The sequence below is a fragment of the Canis lupus genome, chromosome 19 (genome assembly GCF_011100685.1).
Source record: "Canis lupus familiaris isolate Mischka breed German Shepherd chromosome 19, alternate assembly UU_Cfam_GSD_1.0, whole genome shotgun sequence".
NCBI lineage: Eukaryota > Metazoa > Chordata > Mammalia > Carnivora > Canidae > Canis > Canis lupus.
The window spans coordinates 20,822,955-20,838,619 of record NC_049240.1 but is presented as its reverse complement, the minus strand read 5'-3'; the positions used below and the strand labels follow the sequence as shown (position 1 = coordinate 20,838,619).

The following is a 15,665-nucleotide window of genomic DNA, read 5'->3' as shown; positions in this document are numbered from 1 at the left end:
GATGCCCAGTTTTCTAACCTGTGTGTCCTACAAAGCATAAGATATTTCCTATCTAGTCTTTTACAAAAAAAAAAAAAGTCACTCATCCATGTTTTAGGTAAAGAAGAATGGAGGATTGGAATAAAGTTCAGGAGAAAATATCCAGACTAGAGCACCAGAAGAGTTTTTACAAGTGAACAAAGAGAAGGAAGAAAAAGATAAAATGTGTGTATATGGAATAAAGTCTAATTTATGTGATTGCAAACGACGAAACACAGAAGAGAAAAGGTGATGCTAACATAATACTTGAAGAAATAATGGCTGAGATTTTCTAAAAATGATAAAATGCATCATCTATAGATTCAAGAATGATAGATCCCAGGCAGTTAAACACAAACAAGCAAACTACATAAGACATCTGAATCTGAGCATATTAAAATATAAGTTAAAAAGAAATTAGAAACTGAAAAGCAGCCAGGGGTGGGAGCATTAAGAGAAGTTTAGCCTTCATGGAGTAACAATAAAATCAACAGTTAACTATTATCATCTTAAGTGATGAAAGCCAGAAGAGAATGGAATAAGCTTTAAATTCCAGAAAGAACATGACTGCCAAACAGAACTCTATATCTGTATCTTTTGGACTGAAGAATAGAAATAAATATCTCGAACCAAAATAAAACGGAGTGAATTCATCAGCAGCACACTCTCATTTGAAAGAATTACTAAAATTACTTTTTTCCAGGACAAAAATACAATAACAGAGAGAAACACTAAAATCATTAAGGTATAGAGTAATGGAAAGAAAAAATGTGTGGGCAAATGTAAGTAAATTATGACCCTAAAAGCAGAAACAATAGCTCATGGAGTATAAAATGCACATAAAATTAAAATACATGAACTACATAGAGCCTATGATCCAGAACTCCATCCCTAAAGGTCCGTGCATAGGGCATTTACACACACAGCCAAAAAGACAGGGATAATCAGGTTTATTAAAATAATAATTTTTTCTAATAATTGAAAACAAGGTAAATGCACCTTCAGAGAACTGCTTCTAATTACAGGTAAGAGGGATCCCTGGGTGGCGCAGTGGTTTAGCGCCTGCCTTTGGCCCAGGGCGCGATCCTGGAGACCCGGGATCGAATCCCACGTCAGGCTCCCGGTGCATGGAGCCTGCTTCTCCCTCTGCCTGTGTCTCTGCCTCTCTCTCTCTCTGTGACTATCATAAATAAATAAAAAAAATAAAAAAAATAAAAATTTAAAAAATAATTACAGGTAAGATGTCCAGAACAGCAAGAGACCATCATTGCCCTTTAAGAGCGAGAAGGAGTCAAACTGTAAAAGCCTTTGTGTTTTAAGCCCATTTTAGAGGCAAAGGTCTCAGGAAGGCTCAAGGTGTCAACTGACATGAAGACAGACGTTTCCCAGGGCAGAGGGGCTGGGACTGGGGAGAAGGGCTGGTCACTGTGAGCACCCTCCTCTGGGGATGGAGACGAGGGCAGGTTCACAGGAGTATTCAGAGGAGGGAGGGCAGGTCACAGGAGCACCCTCCCCTGGGGATGGAGAGGAGGACTGGGTCACGGGAGCACCCTCCCCCAGGGATGGAGAGGAGGGCCAGTCACATGAGTACCCTCCCACCCTCCAGGCCCTCCCGGGGCCCTGTGCTGTGTCCTGCCCCTGGAGCATCCTGGTGTGGAGGCGGCGGGCTGGCTAGTCCGGGGCGCCAGGCTGATGGACCCCCGGGGACCCTCCCCCGCAGAGCGTGAGGGGTCCAGGGCCACCCCGAAGCCTGGCTGTGTCCTGCTTCCCACAGGAAGGGAGACACAGGCCTAGGCGAGGCACTGTTGGGCCGGAGCCAGTAGCCGAAGCCTTCATGAAGAGCAGGGGGACCAGGAGGAGGTGGGAGCCCCCGACCCCCGGACATCACAGCACCCCCTCGCCTGCACCCTGAGCTGCCCACACTGTGCTCTCTGGGCGCTGGGCCTGGCTGCACCACCGGCCTGGCCACAGGGGGACCTGGCCCCGAGGTGCAGCGGCCTGGCTCCCAACTTTCTGGACGCTGCTGAGCAGGGACATATCTGGGTGTGAAGTGTCCTTTTTGCATCTATGTGATCACAGTTCATCAGACACATCGATGGGTGGAAGGAGCTGCTCAAAGGGGTCTTTTTTTTTAATTTTTATTTATTTATGATAGTCACAGAGAGAGAGAGAGAGGCAGAGACATAGGCAGAGGGAGAAGCAGGCTCCATGCACCGGGAGCCCGATGTGGGATTCGATCCTGGGTCTCCAGAATCACATGCCCTGGGCCAAAGGCAGGCGCCAAACCGCTGCCCCACCCAGGGATCCTCAAAGGGGTCTTAAGGCCTGCAGGACAGGAGGTGTGTCCAGAGTGGCTTTAAAGGCTCGAGTCAGAGCATCTCCGTAATCCCCTATAAAGGCAGCAGGATTATGTCCTTGCTTTTCTTTTGGTTGCTGCGCTCTCAGATTGCAGAGAATGTCCATAACGAAAGTTTGTTCTTAAGTAAATTCATTCTAAGGAGACCCAGAAATCCCGTGCGACTCCCTTTGAAAGGCTGCGGTACGGGGCACGTGTTCGTGTGAGTGGCTCAACCTTCAGAGACTGTCCCCCGTGACCGAGTCCCCATCGTGCCTGCTTCTGCAGCATTCTCCTTGTTACAACCCCATCACTGAGCCCTTCTGAACACCAGGTGCCACCCTAGTTAAGTCTCAAATAGACAAATCGCTCATCTTGTATGTACTGGTAACTTTTGTCAAAGCCTTGTCGGGGTGGCTTTATGTCCTGTTTCACAAGTACATGAAGCTCCTTCTCTTTTTCCTTCCAACCTGGAAAGATCCACTTGGCATTCACTGCCCAGGAGGCAGAAATGCAGGTCTCTCTGTGCTGTCTACTTACTTGCACTTTTTTTAAATAATAAATTTATTTTTATTGGTGTTCAATTTGCCAACATATAGAATAACACCCAGTGCTCATCCCGTCAAGTGCCCCCCTCAGTGCCCGTCACCCATTCACCCCCACCCCCCGCCCTCCTCCCCTTCCACCACCCCTAGTTCGTTTCCCAGAGTTAGGAGTCTCTCATGTTCTGTTCTCCCTTTCTGATATTTCCTACCCATTTTCTTCTCCCTTCCCTTCTATTCCCTTTCACTATTATTTATATTCCCCAAATGAATGAGAAAATGTTTGTCCTTCTCCGCTTGACTCATTTCACTTAGCATAATACCCTCCAGTTCCATCCACATCGAAGCAAATGGTGGGTATTGTCATTTCTTATGGCTGAGTAATATTCGATTGTATACATAAACCACATCTTCTTTATCCATTCATCTTTCGATGGACACCAAGACTCCTTCCACAGTTTGGCTGTTGTGGACATTGCTGCTAGAAACATCCAACAGCACAGGCCCCAGGAGCACTAGGCGACCGGGACACAGCCCAGGATCCGGCCTCCCCCCGGGACAGGCAGAGGCCGGGAGGGCCCCAGGACAGCTAGGACCCTCCTGCCTGGAGCTGAGCAGATCAGCAGACCCACCCCCGAGCATCCAGGCCCCTGCAGCAGACAGAGAGCTCCGGAGTTACTGCGGGAGCTGAATCCAGGGCTCCAGACCTGGCCCTGCCACTGTGGTTGTTCCTCCTGGGGTCTCACGGGGTAAACAACCCCCACTGAGCCCTGCACCAGGCAGGGGCAGAGCAGCTCCCCCAAGTGCTAACACCTGAAAATCACAACAGGCCCCTCCCCCAGAAGACCAGCTAGACAGACAAGTTCCAGGGGAATTTAAGGGACTTAAAGTATACAGAATCAGAAGATACTCCCCGTGTTTTTTTTTTTTTTTGATTTTTGATTTCTGTTTGCTTCCCCCACCCTTTTTCCCTTTCTTTCTCTTTCTCTTTTTCTTCTCTTTTTTCTTTCCTTATTTCTTTTTCTCTTTTCTTTCCTTCTTTCTCTCCTCTCTTTTTCTCCTTTTCCCAATACAACTTGTTTTTTGGCCACTCTGCACTGAGCAAAATGACTAGAAGGAAAACCTCACTTCAGAAGAAAGAATCGAAAACAGTCCTCTCTCCCACAGAGTTACAAAATCTGGATTACAATTCGATGCCACAAAGCCAATTCAGAAGCACTATTACACAGCTACTGGTGGCCCTAGAATAAAGCATAAAGGACTCAAGAGACTTCATGACTGCAGAATTTAGAGCTATCAGGCAGAAATTAAAAATCAATAGAATGAGATGCAATCCAAACTAGAAGTCCTCATGACGAGGGTTATCGAGGTGGAAGAACTAGTGGGTGACATAGAAGACAAGTTGATGGCAAAGAGGGAAACTGAGGAAAAAAGAGACAAACAATTAAAGACCATGAGGAAAGATTAAGGGAAATAAACGACAGCCTGAGGAAGAAAAACCTACGTTTAATTGGGGTTCCCGAGGGCGCTGAAAAGGACAGAGGGCCAGAATATGTATTTGAACAAATCCTAGCTGAAAACTTTCCTAATCTGGGAAGGGAAACAGGCATTCAGATGAAGGAAATAGAGAGATCCCCCCCTAAATCAATAAAAACCTTTCAACACCTTGACGTCTAACAGTTAAGCTTGCAAATTCCAAAGATAAAGGGAAGATCTTTAAAGCAGCAAGAGACAAGAAATCCCTGACTTTTATGGGGAGGAGTATTAGGGTAACAGCAGACCTCTCCACAGAGACCTGGCAGGCCAGAAAGGGCTGGCAGGATATATTCAGGGTCCTAAATGAGAAGACCATGTAACCAAGAATACTTTATCCAGCAAGGCTCTCATTCAAAATGGAAGGAGAGATAAAGAGCTTCCAAGACAGGCAGGAACTGAAAGAATATGTGACCTCCAAACAGCTCTGCAAGAAATTTTAAGGGGGAACTCTTAAAATTACCCTTTAAGAAGAAGTTCAGTGGAACAATCCACAAAACAAGGACTGAATGGATATCATGATGACACTAAACTCCCATCTGTCAATAGTAACTCTGAATGTGAACGGGCTTAATGACCCCATCAAAAGGCGCAGGGTTTCAGACTGGATAAAAAAGCAGGACCCATCTATTTGCTGTCCACAAGAGACTCATTTTAGACAGAAGGACACCTACAGCCTGAAAATAAAAGGTTGGAGAACCGGGATCCCTGGGTGGCGCAGTGGTTTAGCGCCTGCCTTTGGCCCAGGGCGCGATCCTGGAGACCCGGGATCGAATCCCACGTCAGGCTCCTGGTGCATGGAGCCTGCTTCTCCCTCTGCCTGTGTCTCTGCCTCTCTCTCTCTCTCTGTGACTATCATAAATAAATAAAAAATTTAAAAAAATCTTTAAAAAAAAAAAAGGTTGGAGAACCATTTACCATTCAAATGGTCCTCAAAAAAAAAAAAAAAAAGTCCTCAAAAGAAAGCAGGGGTAGCGGTCCTTATATCAGATAAACTGAACTTTACCCCAAAGACTGTAGTGAGAGATGAAGAGGGACACTATATCATACTTAAACGATCTATCCAAGAAGAGGACTTAACAATTATCAATATATATGACCTGAATGTGGGAGATGACAAATATATCAATGAATTAATAACCAAAATTAAGACATATTTAGATGATAATACACTTATACTTGGTGACTTCGATTTAAGGCTTTCTGCACTGGATAGGTCTTCTAAGCACAACATCTGCAAAGAAACAAGAGCTTTAAATGATACACTGGACCAGATGGACTTCAGGTATCTACAGAACTTTACATCCAAACTCAACTGAATACACATTCTTCTCAAGTGCACATGGAACTTTCTCCAGAATAGACCACATACTGGGTCACAAATCGGGTCTGAACCGATACCAAAAGATTTGGATCTTCCCCTGCATATTCTCAGACCATAATGCCTTGAAATTAGAACTAAATCACAAGAAGAAGTTTGGAAGGACCTCAAACACGTGGAGGTTAAGGACCATCCTGCTAAAAGATGAAAGGGTCAACCAGGAAATGAAGGAAGAATTAAAAAGATTCATGGAAACTAATGAGAATGAAGGTACAACCATTCAAAATCGATGGGATGCAGCAAAAGCAGTCCTAAGGGGGAAATACATCGCAATACAAGCATCCATTCAAAAACTGGAAAGAACTCAAGTAAAAAAGCTAACCTTACACCTAAAGGAGCTAGAGAAAAAACAGCAAAAGTGAATATTTGAATTTTGGATTTCATGATGAAGAATCACCTTAGCTTAAATATAATAGAAGATTCACACCAGAACAGATGGACAGATTTGAATACATAAATATGTATTAAACCTATTTTGTATCAAAACATGCATATTTTAATATACACTGGTGTAAAAGATTGAACATATTTAAATCAAAATATTTTAGTAGATATATAAATTATATATATATAATATATATATATAATTTATTAATTATATAATTAAATTAAATTAAATTAAATTAATTTATATAATTAAATTAAATTTAATTTAATTTAATTATATAAATTATAATTTATTCAATTAAATTTATATATATATATATATAAACAATATCCCTATCCATTTCTATATTTTACATATTAACTACAATGGCCATGGCTTACCTATATAATAAATTTTTTTTTTTAAATTTGAGTCCTTTTTGAAAGTGTTGCTGATGGCTAAGAATGAGGTCAGGCTACAGTATTTGATAACTAAGCCAAATTAAAATTTCATTTCATATTTTAAGTAGCATATACACAAAAAACAAATTCAATAAAAAATGAATCAATAAAAGTAATATTAATTTTCATTTTTTAAATGAACATAATGCGTTTTAAGACAGATTTTATCCTCCATATTAAAATTTTTAAAATATATAAAGCTAAGTGTAACATTATCAAATCTACTATATCATATTCCATTAGTTCATGTCCTTTTCTTCACTTGATGCATTGGATGGGAAACACTCAGAAAAAATATCACTCTAAGTATTCATAATTTCTATATTTAACCAAGCTTATTTATGCATGCATATATATATATATATACATATGTATGTATGTGTCTGTTTCAAGATGTTTTAGAGGGAGTGCAGGTTTCCTCCCTTTCCTGTCAGAGAAGCACACACCTAACAAAAAGGAAGGAGGATGAGGGACTCATTTATGGACAGTTCTGCATTATACATAAAAATAACTTATATTAAGTTTTTGGCATGTGAGTCCAGAATAATAATGCTGGATTGTTATATAATCAAAAATGTTAACTTTATGGATGAGCGAGTTGTGATGCCAAGGCCCATATATGCATATATTCTTAAAAAGAGTATAACTACAAAATTTATATTTAGAAATATAAAACTTATAATAGAGAACTTATAAAATCTACACTTCCTAAGTTTAATATATTAAAATTTCCTTTTATTGGCATTGTTGTCTTTTTTTTTATGATAGTCCCACAGAGAGAGAGAGAGAGAGAGAGAGAGAGAGAGAGGCAGAGACATAGGCAGAGGGAGAAGCAGGCTCCATGCACCGGGAGCCCGACGTGGGATTCGATCCCGGGTCTCCAGGATCGCGCCCTGGGCCAAAGGCAGGCGCTAAACCGCTGCGCCACCCAGGGATCCCTTGGCATTGTTGTCTAACTGAACTTTCCAATGTGCAAGTGTTATAGAATAACAAAGTTTAATCGATATTATCTAAAATTCATGTGCAGCTTTTACTGATATTTTGGCAAATATAGCACTGGATAACATCAGGAAAGTAGTAAAGTTTTATGCTTTTGTTCCCAAAAATTAGCAAAAGAGTAAAAACAATCTATAAAAGTTGAATCCGTTGAATATTTTCATCACTCAACACCTACTCACATGGAAATGTGACTGTAGAATAAGGAGAGAATATTTAAAAATTGCTACCTCTAAATTAGTTAGGTATAAAATGAATTACTATTGCTCATTGCATTCATATAAGTGTCCCCAAATATAGGTACCTCAGAAAAGTTTTGAGGCCTGTGATACAACATAATGGAATACTTCTAATTTTTAAATGCAGATTTACCGTTAAATGTGAAAACAATATATAACATGATTTGTACTCTGTTGACAATTTACTATTGTTTAAAGTGTTTAATTTTGGGGCGCCTGGGTGGTGTAGCCAGTTCAGCATCCAGCTCTTGGTCTTGGCTCAGGTAGTGATCTCATGGTCCTGAGATCCGCCCCCGTCACTTCATGTTCAGGTAGGGGTGTGCTTGAAATTCTCTCTCGCTCTCCCTCTGGCCCTCCTGCTCATGCTCGCTCTCTCTCTACAACAAAAAAAATAAGTCTTAGGAAAAATGTTTACTTCTATGAACACACGGAGTTGATGGATGCCTCCCTCCGTGACAGCTTGCCAGCCCGGTTCTGCCGAACATGAAGACGTGGTCGGCCCATCGATACATGAATTCCACATTGCATAATTCTTTGTTTACTTGAAATTTCCACACTGCTGACTTTACAGTGGTATTTTCCATTATTAAATGGTAGTTTGGGAACCCATACCGCAAATGAGTGTGCACTGTTTGCAAGGTTGCGATTCTGAATGTTTAGAGTACATGCACGCACACTTCTAGTCAGAGTTGGTCGTAGAACAAGGGTTCTGAAACTTCAGTTTGCATGACAATCTCATGGGGGCCTTGAAAATTCCTGGGCCCTACTACCTCAGTTTCTGAACTCCCTGGAGTGTGTTTAAGATTTGCTCTTCTAGGGGATTCCTGGGTGGCTCAGCGGTTTGGCACCTGCCTTTGGCCCAGGGCGCCATCCTGGAGTCCTGGGATAGAGTCCGGGTCAGGCTCCCGGCATGGAGCATGCTTATCCCTCTGACTGTGTCTCTGACTCTCTCCCTCTCTCTCTCTCTGCCTATAAAAAGTCTAAAAAAAAAAAAGATTTGCTCATCTAACAATATTCCACCTGATGCTGGTGCTGTTAGTTTTGTGGTCCACATTTTGAGAACCAGTGATTTACAGGGAAAAATATTGGACAGTAGCTGGAGGGTCACAAAGTCTGTTTGATCCATATTGTTTGTTGCTTCAGGAGAATTTTTAAAAATTCACATTTAAAAATTACTTATTCTGATAGGACATTGAAAAAATATGGTTGCTCTTTTTTGCTTATTGATAGATAAATTCGGAAGTGGGATGACAACTAGACCAGCGTTTTGCACACTGGAAAATGATTTTCTTTTCATATAGTCATTCCCTTGGCAAGTATTTATTCATCAGAATACCATTAAAATTGTCGTTGGAGTCTCTGGTGGATTAAAACAGCCTGACTTAATTTCACACGCATGCATGCACACATTTTATATAGGAAAACAAATACTTTGACGTGCCTAGGTTGGAGAAAAAGTTGTGAAATATTGCCTGTGTGCCTGGCTTTTGAATTGCTGTGAATTTCTGGTCAGTTTTCAATGACATGACTCACATAGTATCTTGGTAAACATTAAGTGGCTAAGACAAATGACCTCTCTCCAGTGAAGCTCCTGAAAGATGATGAAGATTACAACTTCTCATGATTGAAACTGGTTGAAAATTATTGCCTTCCACTGAGGGAAAATCCCAACCTATTCTTTTTGATCTGTGCACATTCTATGAAAAAAAAATGGCAAGAACAGGGATGAATTTTTTTTCCTTCAGTGTGTACCAAATTTAGAAATCGGACATTTTCAAATTTTAAAAATTTCTAAATCTGTAGTACCTTTTGAAATATTAATGGGTATTAAGTCTTGAAACAAGATAGTTTCAATGTATGTATTGTTAGCTCTTGCAGATTAAGTGATAGACTTGACGGCCTTTGCACTTTTCCTCTAGGCTTTATTATATGATATTGAGAAAAATTAAAATCAGTACCTAAGAATTAAACATTATACATTTATAGAAGTATATTTGAGGCAACAAGTGCCTATTAAAATATTACCTTATGTTCTGTTCACAACTAGAAAGTCGTAACAGTGTTGGAGTCAATCTTTCACTTTATGGATTTGTAAACTCTAAATAGAATTAGGCATAAGGTATTAAATGATGCTGAGCAAAGCAGTAGGGAAAAGTCAATTAAATGAAGTGGGGAAATCATCCAAGTTACAAGGTAGACTTGCTCCATAGCTATCTTCTCTCATTTATTATAATGAGGCCAAGTGGATGATATCAAACAGCTAAAAGAATATATGCAACAACATGAAATGTTCTAATAACAGTAAATATAATTTTTGAATACTTTTGAATACTTTGATAACCTTCGAGACCGATTTTTAACTTTAAAATGGAAATTAAAGTTTGTGAGACATAAAACAAAATTTTAACGTGGCATGTATGTAAAAAAGCTATAAAATGAATATCGACTCGGATTTAACTTTCATGCTTTTCAAATAACATAGGAATAGAAAAATAACAGCAAACAAAAATTAAATTGAGAGACCAGGTCATTAATATCTACACTTCTTGCCACCTCTTCTCTCCACCAAATATCTTGGTTTCTTGCTTTAGGGAAATTTAAATCCAAAGTCTACAAGCCATCAAAGCTATAAGGCCAGGTATACAAAGGTAGCATGCCCTGGGGTCTTGACTTTTTTTATGTTAATAGATCTTATTTTGAAGTAGATAATAGATTGTTTTTAAATTTAGCTATCTAACGATTTGGATGATTTTTGGGTAAGTGTAACTACTTATCTCACAGTTTTAAACAGGGATAAGAATTTTAAACCTGGCTATATTGAGAGTGAGCATGGACTCCTGAGAGTGACCCCGTAAAACATCTGTTAGGAATCCTCTTGTAGGGTCAATGGCAGGTCTTATCTCGAAGCTAAGGAAAAACAAAACAAAACAGAATTCAAATTCTTGATTTTGTTAACATCAGGTTAACATTCTGTTAACATCCCAACTAACATAAAATAATTCCTTGAGTAGAAATAGAATAGAATTGACTTCCCTTTTCTCAAATCAGGCAGCCCTAGCAGTGAATTAAAACCATGGTAGTCAGACTGTCCTTAAACACACAACTGTTAATATGCCGTGAAAGACATTGCATCCTGTGTCATTTCCAATGCTCTGTAACAAATTACCTGGAACTTAGTGGTATAAAACAATACAGATGTATTAGTTGCATCTCTAGAAGAAAAAGTCTGAAATGGTTTTGTAAGGTTAAATTCAAGGACTGTGTTTTATCCGGATGCTGTAGGGAAGATTCTGTCCCTTGCCTTTTCCTGGTTCCGGAGGCTGCCCTCCGTCCTTGGTGTGTGCACCTGCCCCCCTGTCCTCAGCCGTGTAGCCACATCCTCCTTCACTCTGACCTTCCTGCTTCCCTCTTACACTGGTTCTTCTGATCATATTGGGTTTCCTGGAAAATCCGGGACAATCTTCCCATCTCAGAATCCTTAACTGAATCACTTCTGCAGAAGCCTGTTTGCATGGCAATATGATATGTTCCAAGGGTTACAATGTGGGCATCTTTCAGGGGCCAATATTTCTCTTACCCGAGACAGGAGCACAGTTTTTATGTAATAATAATGTGTAGTTTCTGTGGAGTGTCAAATGGTGTTCCCCCTGAAGGTATGCCCACGTCATATTTCTGGAAACAGGACACGTCTGTCACCTTATTTGGAAGAAAGGATCTTTGCAGATGTTAGGTCAAAGATCTTGAGAAGAAGCTCCTTAAACCCTCCCCTGTCCTTGAAATGTGCCTGCAAACTACTATTCTCATGCCGTGCCGGCAGCCCTTTTGGGGATGCAGTCTGATGAGAGTGAGGTGTTCTTGAGACAATTAAGATGTTGTTGAGAGCAAATAACTAAACCAAGTTAAGTCCTCTGTATAAACTTTTTTTAAATATGCACAGAGCCTGATGTGGGGCTCGATCTCACAACCCTGAGATCATGACCTGACGTGAAATCAAGAGTCTAATGCTTCACGGACTGAGCCACCCAGGAACCCCTAAACTGTTAAGTCCCAGTGCGTGGGTGGGTGTGAGAATCTCCTTGTCTTGGGGCCACTTAGGATAAGCCTCATATTCCCTCATTTATTAAAACAGCCACCTGCCAATCTGGAATCCTCTGTTGCTTTCTCTGGGATCTCCAAGCCCCCTGTGTGTGGGGGCCACATTCAGATTTCACCTGGGGAGCCCTCAAGGTTGCAAACCAACAATACAGCCCGTCACAGGAAAATGACATAGTCTCTAAATGTGAAAATGTCTGAAAGGCATATTTCGAGTTCTAGAAATTTTTCAAACAAAGATTAAAAATAACTTTAATAATCATAGTATTCATATGTACATTTGAATATACATTTATACATTTATAATCTGTACATTTATAATCTTAAAGATTTTCATGTTTTTAAGAAAGATCTTATTTATTTATTCATGAGAGACCCAGACAGACAGGCAGAGACACAGGCAGAGGGAGAAGCAGGCTCCATGTAGGGAGCCCAATGTGGGACTCGATCCCGTTACCCTGGGGTCATGCCCTGAGCCAAAGGCAGATGCTAAACCCCTGAGCCACCCAGGTGCCCAGATTTTAGTATGTTAAGACACATCTTTAAAGACTGTGTAGAGGTGTCGCCTGGCTGGCACAGCTGGTTAAGCATCCAAGTCTTGGTTTTAGCTCAAGTCCTGATCTCAGGGTCTTGGGATCAAGCCTCACATTGGGCTCTGTACTAAGTGTAGAGTCTGCTTGAGATTCTCTGTCTCCTGCTCATTCTCTCTCTAAAATAGATAAATCTTTAAAAAACTGTATAGAAATATCATACCTAGAGATATACCCAAGAGGGGTTTCTTGTTTGTGATAATTGAAAGATAAATACGTATCTCTGCTATGAACTCTTGTTTCAGGAGTTGAGTAAAATTTTACAGAATTGAAAAATGATGAATTAAGCAAAACAAACCTATAAATCCCTTTCCTTCATACTGGTGGACTAAAAATGGTTTGTATGAAAAAGAAAAGATTGTATATAACATTGTTACTCTGGGTACCAAATATAAACTTGTAAATAAATTCACAATATGATGAGTCTTTAAGAGGATAGTTGATAGAGTGAGTCATTCATTATTGGTGCCATTATTTACATTTTTCATTTCCTACAAGTTTTCTTGGCGAGATGCTAGATAGAAAAATATATTTCATTTTTTTATTGGTGTTCAATTTACAAAAATACAGAATAACCCCCAGTGCCCATCACCCAATCACTCCCACCCCCCGCCCTCCTCCCCTTCTACCACCCTTAGTTCGTTTCCCAGAGTTAGCAGTCTTTACCTTATGTCTCCCTTTCTGATATTTCCCACACATTTCTTCTCCCTTCCCTTATATTCCCTTTCACTATTATTTATATTCCCCACATGAATGAGAACATATAATGTTTGTCCTTCTCCGACTGACTTACTTCACTCAGCATAATACCCTCCAGTTCCATCCACGTTGAAGCAAATGGTGGGTATTTGTCATTTCTAATAGCTGAGTAATATTCCATTGTATACATAAACCACATCTTCTTTATCCACTCATCTTTTGATGGACACCGAGGCTCCTTCCACAGTTTGGCTATCGTGGCCATTGCTGCTATAAACATCGGGGTGCAGGTGTCCCGGGGTTTCATTGCATCTGTATCTTTGGGGTAAACCCCCAACAGTGCAATTGCTGGGTCATAGGGCAGATCTATTTTTAACTTTTTGAGGAGCCTCCACACAGTTTTCCAGAGTGGCTGCACCAGTTCACATTCCCATCAACAGTGTAAGAGGGTTCCCTTTTCTCCGCATCCTCTCCAACATTTGTTGTTTCCTGCCTTGTTAATTTTCCCCATTCTCACTGGTGTGAGGTGGGATCTCATGGTGGTTTTGATTTGTATTTCCCTGATGGCAAGTGATGCAGAGCATTTTCTCATGTGCATGTTGGCCATGTCTATGTCTTCCTCTGTGAGATTTCTCTTCATGTCTTTTGCCCATTTCATGATTGGATTGTTTGTTTCTTTGGTGTTGAGTTTAAGAAGTTCTTTATAGATCTTGGAAACTAGCCCTTTATCTGATATGTCATTTGCAAATATCTTCTCCCATTCTGTAGGTTGTCTTTGAGTTTTGTTGACTGTATCCTTTGCTGTGCAAAAGCTTCTTATCTTGATGAAGTCCCAATAGTTCATTTTTGCTTTTGTTTCTTTTGCCTTCGTGGATGTATCTTGCAAGAAGTTATTGTGGCCGAGTTCAAAAAGGGTGTTGCCTGTGTTCTTCTCTAGGATTTTGATGGAATCTTGTCTCACATTTAGATCTTTCATCCATTTTGAGTTTATCTTTGTCTGTGGTGAAAGAGAGTGGTCTAGTTTCATTCTTCTGCATGTGGATGTCCAATTTTCCCAGCACCATTTATTGGAGAGACTGTCTTTCTTCCAATGGATAATCTTTCCTCCTTTATCGAATATTAGTCGACCATAAAGCTCAGGGTCCACTTCTGGGTTCTCTATTCTGTTCCATTGAACTATGTGTCTGTGTTTGTGCCAGTACCACACTGTCTTGATGACCACAGCTTTGTAGAACAACCTGAAATCTGGCATTGTGATGCCCCCAGATATGGTTTTCTTTTTTAAAATTCCCCTGGCTATTCGGGGTCTTTTCTGATTCCACACAAATCATAAAATAATTTGTTCTAACTCTCTGAAGAAAGTCCGTGGAATTTTGATAGGGATTGCATTAAACGTGTAAATTGCCCCGGGTAACATTGACATTTTCACAATCTTAATTCTGCCAATCCATGAGCATGGAATATTTTTCCATCTCTTTGTGTCTTCCTCAATTTCTTTCAGAAGTGTTCTATGGTTTTTAGGGTATAGGTCCTTTACCTCTTTGGTTAGGTTTCTTCCTAGGTATCTTATGCTTTTGGGTGCAATTGTAAATGGGATGGACTCCTTAATTTATCTTTCTTCAGTCTCATTGTTAGTGTATAGAAATGCCACTGACTTCTGGGCATTGATTTTGTATCCTGCCACACTGCCAAATTGTTGTACGAGTGCTAGCAATCTTGGGGTGGAGGCTTTTGGGTTTTCTATGAAGAATATCATGTCATTGGTGAGGAGGGAGAGTTTGACTTCTTGTTTGCCAATTTGAATGCCTTTAATGTCTTTTTGTTGTCTGATTGCTGAGGCTAGGACTTCCAGTACTATGTTGAATAGCAGTGGTGAGAGTGGACATCCCTGTCTGGTTCCTGATGTTAGGGGAAAGGCTCCCAGTGCTTCCCCATTGAGAATGATATTTGCTGTGGGCTTTTCGTAGATGTCTTTTAAGATGTTGAGGAATGTTCCCTCTATCCCTACACTCTGAAGAGATTTGATCAGGAATGGGTGCTCTATTTTGTCACATGCTTTCTCTGCGTCTATTGAGAGGATCCTATGGTTCTTGTTTTTTCACTTGCTGATATGATGAATCACATTGATTGTTTTATCAGTGTTGAACCAGCCTTGCATCCCAGGTATAAATCCTACTTGATCATGGTGAATAATCCTCTTAATGTACTGTTGTATCCTATTGGCTAGTATCTTGTTGAGAATTGTTGCATCCATGTTCATCAGGGATATTGGTCTATAATTCTCCTTTTTGATGGGGTCTTTGTCTGGTTTTGGAATTAAGGTGATGCTGGCCTCATAGAACGAGTTTGGAAGTACTCTATCTCTATCTTTCCAAACAGCTTTAGTAGAATAGGTATGGTTTCTTCTTTAAA

General features: G+C 40.4%; 1 protein-coding gene across 2 annotated transcripts in view; it reads right to left on the bottom strand.

The window, feature by feature from the left end:
• Positions 1-8,046: 8,046 nt before the first annotated feature.
• Positions 8,047-15,665, bottom strand: part of LOC119864445 (rho GTPase-activating protein 20-like) — a 136,605-nt gene continuing 128,986 nt past the window's right edge. The window contains exon 39 of one of the 2 annotated variants that reach the window (XM_038564780.1): positions 8,047-8,249. The gene's annotated coding sequence lies outside the window, so the exon portion shown is untranslated. Of the gene's footprint in view, positions 8,250-10,665; positions 10,780-15,665 lie in introns of those variants that run through there. The other variant, XM_038564781.1, reaches the window with a different exon arrangement.